The 14,680-nt window shown below is 42.4% G+C and overlaps 1 protein-coding gene across 3 annotated transcripts in view; it reads left to right on the top strand.

Moving 5' to 3' along the window:
* The window catches only part of JCAD (junctional cadherin 5 associated), a 65,539-nt gene that overhangs the window by 34,482 nt on the left and 16,377 nt on the right, over positions 1-14,680 (top strand). The window lies entirely within an intron of this gene.

The raw sequence follows: 14,680 nt of genomic DNA, 5'->3' as shown, positions 1-14,680 counted from the left end.
TGCCTCCTGTGTGTTGGAGGACCTTCCCAGATGTCACACTTGGTCCATCAAGCTGTTCACAGAAAGGGGAGAAGACATCATCTTGTTTTCGCCCCAGGTGGCAAAATACCTTTGCCTGGCCCTGCCATTTTCTAGAATGTGTACAAGTGGGGGGAAATGAAGAGAGATGCCCAATTGCACATGTATGACTTTTGTGTGTGTGTGAAATTGACTGCTGCAGGTGGACTAGCAGGGTTCCAGACCAGTGGAACAGCCATGGTTGATCAGGGGGGAATATTATCTTGCATTATTGCTTATGCTTACGTTTTGCCCACCTTTCTTAGTGAGACTATTAGGGCCTTCCTGGGCTGCAGACCCGAGCGCAGTCCTCCAGAGTCCAATTCCCATGCTCTAAATAGCTTCTCAGATCCGTAAAGAAGCTTCAGGCTGGATGGGAAAGCCCTGTTCATTCCATGTTCCAAAGGTCCCCCAATTCTGCATTCATTAATTCATTGTTGATTTAACATATTCTTGCCTGCCGTTTCAAGTAAAGCCTCCTCGAGGTGGATGGCATTAGACCATTTTTTGCTTCTGTCACTTATACAGGGACTTCTCTTTCTTTTGATTTCTTGCAAATAAAAACCATCCACTGAGTTAAAAGTACACTTCATTTTAAAATGCTCCTTGCCAGTTTCTTGTCCTTTGTGAGCAGCGTTCATAGGCGCTGGACCAAATGCCAAAGTCCTTTTAGAATTATTTGCAAGATATTGATAGACTGTGCACTGCAAAATGCAGACACTTCACAGGTGTTTTTGTTGGGAATATGGCACAGAGCCTTCTCTGTAGCTGTTCCCAGACATTGGAACTCCCTCCAACAGGAACCTTACGGTCCTTCCGCAAACAGAGGAAAACTTTTCACTTCAGGCAAGATTTCCCTGAGCGAATGGCTGCTGAATGGTTTTTTTTTTAATGGATTGTTGTTCTTACTGCATTGAATGCATTTTGGTGTTGCTTACTTTTGTTGTTTTGTAGTTATTGATCCCTTTAGTGTTGTATACTCATTGCAACTAACTTAAATATTGTCTTTTAATTGTTGCAAGCCACCTTGGCGGCTTTTAAAGGAGAAAGGCAGGTAAATAAATAAATAGATAAAAATAAGTAAGTAAGTAAGTAAGTAAGTAAGTAAGTAAGTAAGTAAGTAAGTAAGTAAGTAAGTAAGTAAGAAAGACATCCTTTGCACACTTACATGAGATAATGTCCCTCTGACCTTCACTGGGACTTATTTTCAGGTAAACTGGCATAGGATCAAGTACTTAGTCTGCTTTTATTGTTTAAGTACTTTTGGAGTTATTTTTAATTCCGTAGATTGCTAGAAAACTGTATCTTAATGATACAAGGAATTATGTTGAATTTTGAAGGCTGGCACTTGGGAAAATACCCACCCTTTCCAATTATGGGGGATATGAAGTGTACCTTTTACCTGACCATACAGACTGCCCCCTTCCCCAGCCAACCACTTGGCAAGAAGATGCAACTGTCCTGTATTATTACCAACCTTTCTGGGGAGGCTGGCCCTATCCTTTGGTGAGTGAAGAGGCAGGCTCAGGCAGAAAAGTTGGGGTATGTTACGAATGGGTAGCAGATTGTTCATTATTATTATGCTTTCATTTAACTACCAGAAAGAGGAAGGCATGCTTGTGAGATCTTCTGCTTTTGTATCCAGAATAACTAGGCTGGTCCAGGATGCTAAGCCCCTTGCTGGAAGTGGAGTGTGTGCATTTGTTGCTTTGATTCGGGCAGCAGAATCTCCTGGACAGAGTGATGGACTAGAGTAGTAGAGGGCACTAGCATTCATCAAACCGCCATTTTGACAGGTACAATCCCCTCTACTACTGACTAGGACTCAGGACCCCTGGTTTCGAGTTCCCACTGGCAATGGACACTCACTGGTGGATAGCCAAGGTGAAAAACCATTTTGTGCCTCAGCTATTTCACAGACAGTGAAACCATAGTAGGATCTCTTATCAAACAGTTGTGACTTGGTGGCACATAACAACTGGACTGCATGCTTTAATTCTATCGAATTAAATGTTTTTTCCCCCCAAGTCTTCAGCAAATTCTAGATTTTGTTAGATGGTCCTAGTTTGCACAGTTTCCCTGCTATTTTATGTCCTTTTATCATAGGGCGAATGAATGTGTGGCTTCCACAGAAAGGTTAGTTGAGCAACTCACATCAGTTAAAGCAGTGGTCCCCAACCTTGGGCCTCCAGATGTTCTTGGACTACAACTCCCAGAAGCCTTCACCACCACCTTTGCTAGCCAGGATTTCTGGGAGTTGAAGTCCATGAACATCTGGAGGCCCAAGGTTGGGGACCACTGAGTTAAAGGACATAACGATTACAGAGTTGCGCAAGTCTATCCTGAGTTTGAAAACTTTGTAACAGTAGCAATAAGCTTATGGTGATACAAGACCTTTGAGTGTTATGTGCAGTTGGTACCCTGAATGGATAGTCAATGTCTGAAACAGATCTTGTTTTTCTCGCTTTATCCGCCCCTTTTAAGATTGCATTGATCCAGGGCCAGACTAACTGCTGCGAAAAATCAACATGGCACCTAATTCCTGCAAACGAGCACGTGACATGAACGAAAACCACAGGGCTCAGAAAAAGGGGCTGCTCTGTTCTTATAGAATTATAGAATAACTGAGTTGAAAGGGGCCTATAAGGTCATAGAGTCCAACTCTCCCTGCTCAATACAGGAATTCAAACCAAAGTATATCTGCCAGAGGGGTGTCTAATTTTCTGTTGAATGCCTCCAGGCAATTGTTTCCATTGTCAATTTGTTCTAACTGTTAGGAAGTTTTTCCTGATATTCAACCAAGATCTCATTTCCTGTAACTTGAGCCCATTGTTATGTGTCTTATACTCTGGGATGATCAAGAATAGATCCTTCCCCTGCTCTGTATTATAATCTTTCATATATTTGAATAGAGGTGAACTAGTACTTCACATTATTTGACAACTATATTTCTGTTAATGCAGCCTTTAAGTGGTATTTGCCTTTTTTTAAGCTACATCACACTGTTGGCTCATCTTCAGCTTGTGATCTCTATCACTTTCAAGATCCTTCTCGCTTGTAGTATTACTGAACCAAGTACCCCCCCCCCATCTACCATTCTCAGATGATGTAATTTTAATATGCAGGTAAAAACATGAATAGAAACTTGAAATCTCAGAGAGAAGGCTTGACAAAGATCTTTCTTCTTTATATGCTAGTTGTTTTGTGCCATCAAGTCACTTCCAATTTATAGCAGTCATATGGACTTATAACCTTCACAAGATGCTATCCTTAAGAGCCCATTCCGGGATGCCTCCAAAAGAAGAGAATTTTAAACTTCTCTACCTGGAAGACTCTGAAAAAAAGTCAACATGAGTAAGAATTAACTTGATGGCATGTCATCATAACCATTAACTATGGGGCTCCTTTATTGAACCAATCTATCTCATTTTATGTCTTCTTCTTCCCTTGTACCCTATACATCTCTGGCTTTTATTGTCTTTTCCAACACGTCCACATTTCAACACTCTCAGTTTAATAATCTTAGCTTCTACTGAGGTTTGATTTGCTCTAGCACTTTGTTTTTCTGGTAGTCCATTGTCCCCTGTAAACCTCTCATTCAACACCACATTTTGAATGGGTAACCCCCCCCCTCAGCTTTCTTCAAAGTCCAGCTTTTACATCAGTACACAATAATGGAGAATACCATCGTATAGATGAGCTTGGCCTTGGTCTTCAATGACATATCCTTACATTTATATTTAGATTTATACCCTTCCTTTCTCCTCCCTTCTTCATGTAGCATTCTCTTCTTTATTGGTCAAGTGCTGGGTGGATAGCTCAGTGAGTTAGATGTCTGAGTTGGGTGTTCAATTCTCCACTGTGCTTCCTAGAAAAGCCAGCCTGTGTGGTCTTGGACAAGTCTCAGGATGCCCTCAGAAGAAGGAAATAGTAAAGTACTACTTGAGTACTTCCCACCTAGAAAACCCGGGAAAGGGTTGCTATAAGTCAGAACGGACTTGATGGCCCACAATGATTATTATATGCTTTTTAAGTTCACAAAGAATGTGAGAAGTAGAGTTGTACAGTCATAAAATAAGCATGCAGAGTACTGTGCAGAGTATTGGCACAGCTGGCTGGTATAAATGCCAGAATTGCTGTTTTTTAGGAAAGTGGCCATTTTGGCCTGTTGCAGCAAAAGTGATTTGAAGATTACCACTTTTATCTTCAGTTTTGACAGATTGTAGGGGTGTGCTATTCTGTAGATACATAATTAGACTTTTTTTGGTCCCAACCTAAGGAGCACAAGAGGAAGGAAGAAACAAAGGGCATTTTGTTCTATGGAACGGAAAAGCAAAATCCTTTTTTTTATATAAAAAAAATCATTCATTAAGACAAAATCACTGTACAAATAATTTTTTTCTGACTGGCAAAGCCACCACCTGCCTAAACGCAAGTTTCCTTTTAGGCAGAGTGTGTTTATTTACAGAGTGATTGTTTGAGATGTGCTTTTGGAGGACGGACCTGCTTGTTCTGAAATGTTGCCCAAGTGGATAGATCTGGCTGAAGTCCATCCTAATTAATGCTGAGCTGGAGTGTGTGCATGCGAGTGTGTGGCGCAGGGGAACAGGGTACGGCATGCATGCAATCGTAGTTATTTTCAAACTACAGAGTTTTCTTCTCCAAACTCCGTGAACTCACTAAAAGCTGCACCTTCAAAATCCGTTGGGTGTCTTAGCAAAACAGATGTTGTTTTCATGCCTTTAATGGGAAAGGTTATCCTGATTGCTATTGTGCATTGTTTCAAGAGCCCCTGGCCTGGAGGAATGCGGGGTGGGAAAGGGAAAGCTGGCTTGCTTGTTCCAGTTACAAAGAAAAGTGTAGGTCACTCTTTGGTGGCCTGGGTGTAATCTGGAAGATCTGACTTAAGGACTGTGTGGGTTGATGGGAATCTGTTAAAATGCTCTCAAGAGCACAGTAGCATGACGTAGAACTGGCCTGCAGCTATTAACAATATTCAGAATAGATGGCTTCATTAACAGGAGCATATTTTAGAAGAGGGCTGGGCAAATGTGCCCGTCCAGATGTTTTTAGATTCCCATTTGCTCTAGTCAGTCATTTGAACTGTGAGGGATCATGAGAACCGAAGTCCTGAAACAGAGGACTCACCTTTTAATTTATTTTTTTATGGCAAGTTTCTTATGGGCTCTGTCACAACTTATACCCTTGTGGCCAAGTTCCCAGTTGCATGGAGGAAAATCTGTAGCTATATGGGAGGTTCCTACTAAAAATTGTAAATGGGGCAGCAAAAATCTATGATGACATAAGACTGTGTGGGCCACGTTCCACTCTATCAGATGTGGGCAGGTACAGCGATCTGCCTGGTAAACATTGGGATCAGTTGTCATGGCAATGCAAAATATGCAATCTGGGACAATGTAGTTAAAGCTGAAACGTATGCAGTATTAGCCATGGAACTGTGGGGAAAGGGACATTCTGGAATCGTGACTCCCAGACAAAGGGACCGTGTCTCCCTTTGTATCTGGTTATTCTTTTTCTCTTTGTTTTTTAAAACATCAACATTAAAAAAAACTATAACTGACTCCTGAGCTATCATTTTTCATTGTGGTCTGCTAGTAAACCTGGGGGTCCAGAGACAATCCTGTTCTTCTATAAGGAGTTGAAATCCCCTCCATACTTTTTCAAGATCTGGGAACCACTTGTCTGCAGTTGCCTCTGTCCCTAGTTGGCTGCAGTTTGTTAGCCCTCATCCAGCCCGTTACACGGCCAGGTCAGAGTTCAGCACATACGACGCATTATGTACAGTTTCCTTTCTGCTCACTGGCACTGACTGCTGTGTGTCCTATAGGACCACTAAATTTGTTAAACAAGCCATGGGAAGATAAAACCCATTGCCTGCTTCGCAATCTCTACAAATTAATCTTACAACTTGATACTTGCTTGAGACTGCTTATTTTATTATTTTATGCTTTTCTGATTGTTTATATGTATTTATATTAGATGTGAGCTATTACCTCTTAAGAGTGGTTTGATTCTTGTTTATGCATACAGCCTGATTGACTATGGAGCAATAAAGTAAAGCCTTAATAATAACTCAAGTCAATTCTGACTGTTTGGTACTCTTTTCAGGATTTTCTAGGTAGAGAAGATTCAGAAGTGATTTTCCATTCCCTTCTTCTGGGACTGTGCAGCTTGCCCATGGCTACACAGCCTGGCTGTACTCACAGTGGGGAAACAAACGCCCAACATACCTAACCCACTGAGCTATTCAGCCAGCTCAGTAAAGCATTACCTGACTTGAATGACAAAGAGAAATAGAACTGGATGTAGAGAGAGGCCTGTGCATGCACAGTCATGCACACAAAGTTTTCATTCAGAATATATATTAAACTGAATACATGTACCATGGAACATGTGAATAGGGCTATAAATGTGCAGTGAACATAATGGCAATATGAGACATACTGAGTTCAGTAGAGAAGTAAAAGATTGGCATGATATTTTGGGCAATCAAGAATTTTAAAAGGTGGCTGTTGTGGATTTTTCAGGTTCTTTGGCCGTGTTCTGAAGATTGTTCTTCCTGACGTTTCGCCAGTCTCTATAAATACTCAACTATCCAACAAACAGCAACAGAGCATGGACAGAGTTCCTACTCCAGTCCTCTGAAAATGCCGGCCACAGAGACTGGCGAAACGTCAGGAAGAACAATCTTCAGAACACGGCCAAAGAGCCCGAAAAACCCACAACAACTATCAGATCCCGGCCATGAAGGCCTTCGAGAATACAATTTTAAAAGGGTTTAACAGATGACAAGGTTTCCCATCAGCTCTTACTTAGAAGAAGCAGAAGCTTGGATTCTCTTTATTCAAGTGCAAAAACTAAGTCAGAAGAACATCAGTAATTTTCTGCATGTAGCCTCTGGTCATTTATACTGTTGATCTAGATGTGTAACAAATCTATTCATGCCCTTGGCTGTATGAGTCTAATTCAGACCAGCTTGGCAAACACCGCCGCCGCCACCCACCCACACAAAAGGAGCCACCCAAAAGGTGATGTGAATTAGCTGAGGACATGCCCAATGAGCAAGGTGCACCCCTGGGTGCACGGTGCGCTCAGAATAAAGTTCCAACAGGATGTGTGATCTCTTTGCTCAGCGAGTAATTGGTTTCAGCTCTGTCTACATCTACATCAGATGCCTTTGAAAGATGACAGAGGAGTGTTTCTTAATAGCTCTGCCCCCCTCCTCTTTAAATCCCCAATCTGAATAGCTGATCCGTCCTGCTGTGAATGATAAAATGCTAATCCTTTTGATCCTGGAACTGAACCTTTATCACCCATGTTGCTTTTCCCACAAAGGCCATGGTGGATTCCTTATCAAAATATTTAATCAGACCCTGTGATTAAACAGAAATATTATGGTATTTATTTAGCTTACAGAAACTGGAAAGCATTTGAAATTCTATTTAACATGGTGCATGTTAGATGTTTGCTTGAGGCTTAACACAGTATGAACATTTCTGTTGCTTCTCAGGGTCTCCCCAGAACAGCCTTTAAGTTGTCTTAAATGCAGACAGCCTTTTAGAGAAATAGCACATTAAGAGTTGTCCTAGAACACCAGGCTTTTTATAACCACTAGCTTTAACATTCAAAATAAAACTACATGGAACTATGGGGAAGAATGCCAGCCCAGGACATTTTCCTACCTGAAACAAAGTAGTAAATGCTGTCCTTCTCACTCAGGGTAAGGTGCATAGTATCCAAAGACAGGCAGGTCAACCAGGCTGTGCATGTTGTCTTGCAGGGACTGGGTGTGGTGTTTGTGTCAGGGAACAAAATGTCTTTGTGCCTTTTGGTTCAGGGAAAGAGGGCTATTGTGGCAGACATTGAATGCAGGACTAGCAGTTGCTTGCAGGATAGCCAGCAAAGGATGATCTGAAGACACTTAGAGCTATTTAAGGAAAATAGAGGTGCCACTACCTGAATGTCTTACTCCCCAAGCAGGATGCGATACGGTGTCTCCTTGAGCAGTGTTGCCTTCAAGTTCTTCTGATGTTCCATCCAACCCAGAACCTCCTAACAGGTCTTCTAAATGTTGGCTTAAGAAACATTTAGCTGGTGGTCTGAAATAATTTTAGGTCTCTGACTGCTGAGCCAGAGGTTGGGAGTTCAATTCCCTACTGGGCCTCCTTGACACGGACTGGACTCAATGGTCCATAGGGCCCCTTCCAGGTCTGCAGTTCTAAGATGTTATTAAATATTACACTTCTCCCTTGACGTGCATGGATGTGAGCAGTCCAGATTTTTTTCAATGTATAAATTAATATCAATAAGTAAATATTCAGTAAATACTGTCCTGCTATTTGCCTCTAGGAAGTGGGCCTAGTGGCTCTGCGTGGCGGCTGGGGAGGGTGATGTGGCTGAGGTTACCCAAAGGAGTTCTCTCTCTCTCTCTCTCTCTCTCTCTCTCTCTCTCTCTGTGAATCACTCCAGAGTTGTTGAAGGGAGAAGTATAGAATGTGAAAGAATTGCAAACCCATTGGGGTGGCTCTTTTGAGCAAATTGACTTTATGCTTACATTGTGATGGACAGTTTGTTCACTCAGACCTGTCAAAGAGGAGGCAGGCTTTGAGCAGACGCACACCATAATATTAATGTGAATGCCAAGTACTAGAGGAGGCTGTGACATCTTCTGTGTGGAATGCCAGTGAGTAAAGCATGGAAATTCTTCCCTCTCTTTTGAAAAAGCACACTTAACCTCTGTGTAGGCAGAATGTAGTGCATTGTCTCCTGTAGCTGGTGTCCTGAAGAAATGAGCAGAATTGGTTTTGACCCCAATGGTGGGTTGCTGTTTTACTTTCGAAACTGGTAAACGTGGCTCACAGATAGCTGAAATACTTTATTCCTGATTTCTTTTTAAAAGTAGATTTTTTAAAAAGGGGGGATGAGCGAACCAATGCATTAAAAACCCTTGTCAGACCCCTCCCCCTCAGGATGCTAGCTGATATTCTAATGGGCTCATCGGGATAAATGAGCAAGGGAATATGAGATAATTTAAAAAATAAATAAATCTGGGGCTATTCCAGCCCTGAGATGGAGGGAAGAAATAAAAATACAGGAGCATCGTGGAAAGTGTAGAAAACAGAGTTCTCTTTACTGCTGTTATATATATAGAGAGAGATGGCAACATTGGGCAGTCAATGCTGGTATCAGCAGCCACCCAGAAATTCCTTCTGAACTTTACAATACTGCTTCTCTTGGAGGTCTAAATATGTCTTTGTGTGCGGGACATATCCTGCATTTGCTTGGCTCCACCTGGTCCCCTCAGGTGTCATGGAGGAAACTACAACACCTAGCTTTGAAGAGTCCAATCACAGCTTCTGCTTGTGTTCTTCACCTTAGGCAATACAATGCCTGAGGCGTAATGATGAGTGTAGGACAGGACAGGACAGGACTCCCCATCTTGGTGCCCTCTCAACATTTTAGGTTTATGTGTCTCAGCCTAGCCATTCTTTCTTGTACTGCTCTATGAACAAGGAAACGAAGCGAATCTTGTCTCCAGCTGTCATTTTACACAGCAGTGTTGTTATAGGTCAAATGCCAGACTACACACAGAGAAATGTGAACGAGGTACACCTTTTCAAGGAGGCTGTGTTGGAGAATTGCCCCCATTTCCCTTATATGAACATTGTCATCCCTGCCTAGTAGCTACTTGGTGGCTTTCAGCTCTCGGGTGTGATGCTGAAGGGACTTATCTGGGACTTTAACACAGCCGTTCTGTGATGATGGATCCTTAATGCAGAACAAGTGTATTTTTGTCTGCTAAATTTGGGGCTTATGATATTTATTAGTCTTTGGTGGGTGTGCTAAATGATTTCAGAGAGCGTTTGTTCTGTTGGGATAGGCTGCAGATAAGGCCTGTGGATTTGCTCCAAAAGTAAAGCTCAAAATCCTCGTGTTTAAAGGAAAAGTTGGGAGGGTGAGGAGGAAAGGTCAATAGAGCTGCAGTGTTTAGAGAGGCGTGAGTCTTCTAAGCAGGCGTCAGAGAGGCTTCAGAAATTCTCTTGGCTGCTGATAACAGGCCTCTCTGCCAGGGCCTTAGCCTGAGGGTATCAGTGGCTGAGTACCACCCACTTACTAAGGCAGCTTTCCTATAATATAGTGGTTCCCCAATCTTGGGTCTTGGGAATTCTGGCCAGCACAGATAGTGGTGAAGACCTTTGGGGGTTTTAGTCAAAGAACATCTGGGGTCCCAAGGTTGGGAACCACTGCTTTAGCACCACATAGGGACACCACATGTGGCTGTCCACATATCAGTGGGCTGGAACTCTCATTGGCCCCCTAGCTGATGAACTGAGACCCGCCAGTACCTAGAGAGCTACACTTTTCCATGTGTTTGTTTAGAGCATTTTACAGCCCAGTTTTCCTCCAGGGAGCTCAAGGCTCCGTTTTCTCCTTGCACAGTAGATCAGTGCAGCATGGCTGCTTCAAGGTCATCTGGTGGGTTTCCTATCTGAGCAGGATTTGAGACCGAATGTTCTGCTAAAGACTCTAATCAGAATTCATCACACTCATCTACATCCCCATAAGTTATCTCTGCCCAGGGATGTTGGTGAATCTTTGGGTCTGAGTCCCAAGTCTGATTCTGATTCTTCGGTAACAAGTCCCAAGTCCAAGTCTCAAATTGGAGTCCCTATTAAAAATGAGCTTTTTTTTCCTCAGAAAAAAAGGAAGGGGTTGGGTGTTTGGAAAGTCTGAAGCATGTGAACCACCTACTTTTGGTCCTATCTGCCCTGCTTGCCTCACCTTCCCTCACTCCTCCACCCTGCTCACCCTCTTGAAAACACTCCCTACTTGTTGCTAACTCCTCCTTCACCGTTTGCCACCATTTGTCTGCCTCTCCTGCATCTTCTGGTGAGTGTCACAAAACTTCTAGTTTTACCACGTCCTTCATTAAAAGAATAGGGACTCGAACATGAGACTCAGAAAAATGAGTCCAAGTTGCAAGTCACGTTCGAGTCATTGGGGGGAAAAAACCTCTGAGTTGAGTCTGAGTTGAGTGGCCAGTGTGACTTAAGTCCAACATGACAGCCAGTCACATGACTTGAGTCTCCATCTGTGTCCCTGACTCAGTCAATGATAGATTGTATGCCAGGTAGAGTTGTGGTAGACAGTGAGAATATTTGTCCAGCACATCCAGAGGCTTCCGCCTTGCGGAAGACTATACTAAGAAAACTGCTGCTCAATTCCGCTTGACAGGACTGCACATGTTACTGCAGGGTGTGTGGTTGATGTATTTTGTTCCTCATTTGAACAATCATAGGCTACCCTTTGTTGCTTAAAAAAGAGAGACACTATGGTGTTCTTATGCCACAACTGAATCTGTGTTTTGTTTTTCTCCCACATATCCTCCCTCTCTCCTTCTTTTAATAGGAGTTATCATCATAAGTTTTTGGGGGGCGGGGGAAGAGCAGGGTTTGGAGATAAATGTTACATTGTTTTCATCATACTTTGAGCTATTTATGTAACTCCAGGGGCACATCAGCACAGAAAGGATGTAGGTGGTGCTTGATAAATTAAAGTTTTGTTCTATGTTTGCAAAGCATAGAAAAAACATTTACTTTGCTTGTCTTTTTTTTTTTTAAAGAATAAATCTGGGACACATATTTTTCCATAGGGAAAATTAGCCTGTTTCCAGCTTTAATTCTTCAGCAAATGCAAATTTTGAAACCTGTACTAATTAAGATACCTGGGTGAATTTGTTTGTGGATTGCACAGTTTTGCCCTTCCTTCTCAGAAAGAGGTTTGGAGAGCTATTAAGAGCATACAGCTTCACTTTCTGTATACAGTATTGGAAAGTATTGGAAAGTATTCTTAGTCCCATACCATATGCTGGATTTGGATAATGATGATGATGATGATGCATTCTATATCAGACTGCATAACAATAAAATCAATAATGTGCAAACATGCAACACATTTAACCATAACCACAGTGTGTGTGTGTGTGTGTGTGTGTGTGTGTGTGTGTGCGTGCGCGTGCATGCATGCATGTGTGCGCATGCACTAGCCACTGACCTCTCCTTACACCCAGCACCTGTGCTTCAAAGTTGAATTGGAATGTTGCAAAACATGCCATGGTACTACAAAGCTTCGTAGTCAAATGAATAAGAAATTTATTATTATGTCATTAGATTTATAACTTTGGTACAAGTATAAACACCCATAGAAGATCCTTCTTCCTACCTCATGTGGTATTCACTCTTACTCGTTTTTCCAAGTGGCATTAAATGGATGAGATCCTGTTGACATAAAATTATGCTGGCATAAACCAGATCCACCACTGGAGTACTTAAAAGGCAGTCATAGAGAAGAGGAGGGGTAGAATCTTTTGATCATTCCAGAATACTGGACACGTAATAATGGGCTTAAGAGACAAGAATCCAGATTTAGACTGAATATCAGGAAAAACGTCTTAACTGTTAGAGCAGTACGACAGTGGAACTAATTACCTCAGGAGGTGGTGAGTGGACAACCATCTATTAGATCTGCTTTGATTTGGATTCTTGCATTGAGCGGGGGATTGGTCTTGGTCTTATAGGCCCCTTCCAACTCCATTATTCTATGATCCTATGATTCTATGAAATATTTAATTTAAACTAAATGAAATCTTCCTGTCCCCCATGTCAGGTTCTGAGACTTCATTCTGCCCTGGGGGAGCCAATGCAAGCCTTGGGATGGCATAAGAGATTTTAATTGTAAAAAAAAAAAATCACCACTGGATCACTGCCAGAGGTCCTGACTAGACCATAAGTGAAAGAGGACTGTAGGTATAGGAAAAGTGAAGCTTCTGAATCCGGCATTCCTTGGAATCTCTCTCTCAAAAGAATATTGAGGCAGTTCAACAGATTAAATTTTGTTAATAACGGAAGAACAGTGAGGGTCATAATTTCCATCAAAAATGGTTCCAGAAGTTTAAAGTATTTACTTGTGAATATAGTGAATATAGATCTCTACTCTGCTTGTTGAGATTCATAAACAAGTACTGTATGTCAAAGCAAGATGCCTTAACATCAAGAGATTTCAAAGATAAGAAGAAAGCAGTTATGAAGGAAGCAAAAAAAGCATATCGCTCCTTGTGTTCTTACTAAATGTTGTGCTGACTTGGCTTCTATAGCGTCCATAGTGTAACCTCATATTCTGTCTGCATGGAGCAGTGAGGGGAAAGAGCACAATTTTTTCCTTGCTCCTGGCCCTCGCATCTGGTCCATCATTGAGGAGCTCAGGCTGGCTGGCTTTGCCTCACCCCTCAAACGTCCCCATTTAGAAATGTGGTTGCCCCCACCTGACAAGAAAGGCCAGCTACACCTTGCCTGTAGCATATTCTCCCCTCTGTTGGGAGAGCTCCTCTTGGCCTAAGGGCAGAGGAAGCTGGTTGAGGACCTGCCTGCCTGTCACTCTGCCATGCTCACTCCTCTTTCCAGCCAGTCAGTTTGCATGGAACGGAAAAAAGATCAGTTGGGAAGGGGTGATCTCACCGTTTCCTCTCTTTTCTGCTACAGGCTGTGTGTAGGCCAGTATTTGCAATCTTAAGTATGTCCAGTGGGGCTTAGAGGTAGCCAGAGAGGGTCTGGCTCGTGTTTCCACAGAACTGGTCTAGCTAAACCTTGACAAGTCGGAAACTCTGGGGAGATAGCCAGCATCCTGAGGAAGTGAAATCTCTCCGAACGCTGTGATGTCACTGGCAAACAAAACAAAGGAGCTCCAGGAAGGCACACTGTTTTTCCATCCTCTCTTAAAATTCTTGCATCAGACAAGGAAGCCTGTGCATTCAATTTCAGACTTCTTCAGATGGGAAGGGAAGGTGAGAGAATGAGAGGACCAGCTGTCTTTGGGGAAGCGGTTCGGTGGCCATTTGCTTTTAATGGTTGAGGTGCTTTTTTGGATCTTGATGAACTGTGTAAAGGATGCAAAGAAGATGAGAAATGTAACTAGCTGGTTATTTAATCTCTTGCTTTTCTGCTGGCAGCCATACTTCAAGTCAATCACAATAAAGACTGTGTGTAAAAATATATGTGTGAGAAAAGTGTGCTGCCTACTCACTGCCCCATATTACTTCAAGCTCACTCTGAGTAATTTACAATTTAATGATGCAGGTTACACATTGCCCACCCACTCACCCAATGAGCTGGGTACTGGAACGTTGAGTCAACCTTGAACCAGCTATCTGAGCCAGGGATCAAAATCAGGTTGCAAGCAGAGTCTTCACTGCAGTATTGCAGTTTTACCACTACACCACGACTCCAAAGGGGGAAAAAAAAATTTGCAACACATTATCATTTTTTTAAAAATGCAATAAATAGAGATTAATTTCATTATTATGTAGTAATCAAAGCTTGATACGCAGAAACAAAATCAAGAATTACAGACACAATTTCACACAGAAGGGGAACACAAACACATGCTGTCAGTGCTCATCTTATGCATACCAAGAATTCACAGCAGTCAGACTCAAATTCAGTTGTGAAAAGGTAGAGTAAGGCTAAACCTTACTCCACAGTTCCTCATCTCACTTCTCAAGAAGGTGAACAGCAGCAAAAGGAAGATGCTAGTGAGTGGGAATGGT

Source organism: Pogona vitticeps, chromosome 6 (genome assembly GCF_051106095.1).
Source record: "Pogona vitticeps strain Pit_001003342236 chromosome 6, PviZW2.1, whole genome shotgun sequence".
Classification (NCBI taxonomy): Eukaryota; Metazoa; Chordata; class Lepidosauria; order Squamata; family Agamidae; genus Pogona; species Pogona vitticeps.
Note: the sequence above shows the minus strand (reverse complement) of the source record. Positions and strands in the feature narration are given on the sequence as shown.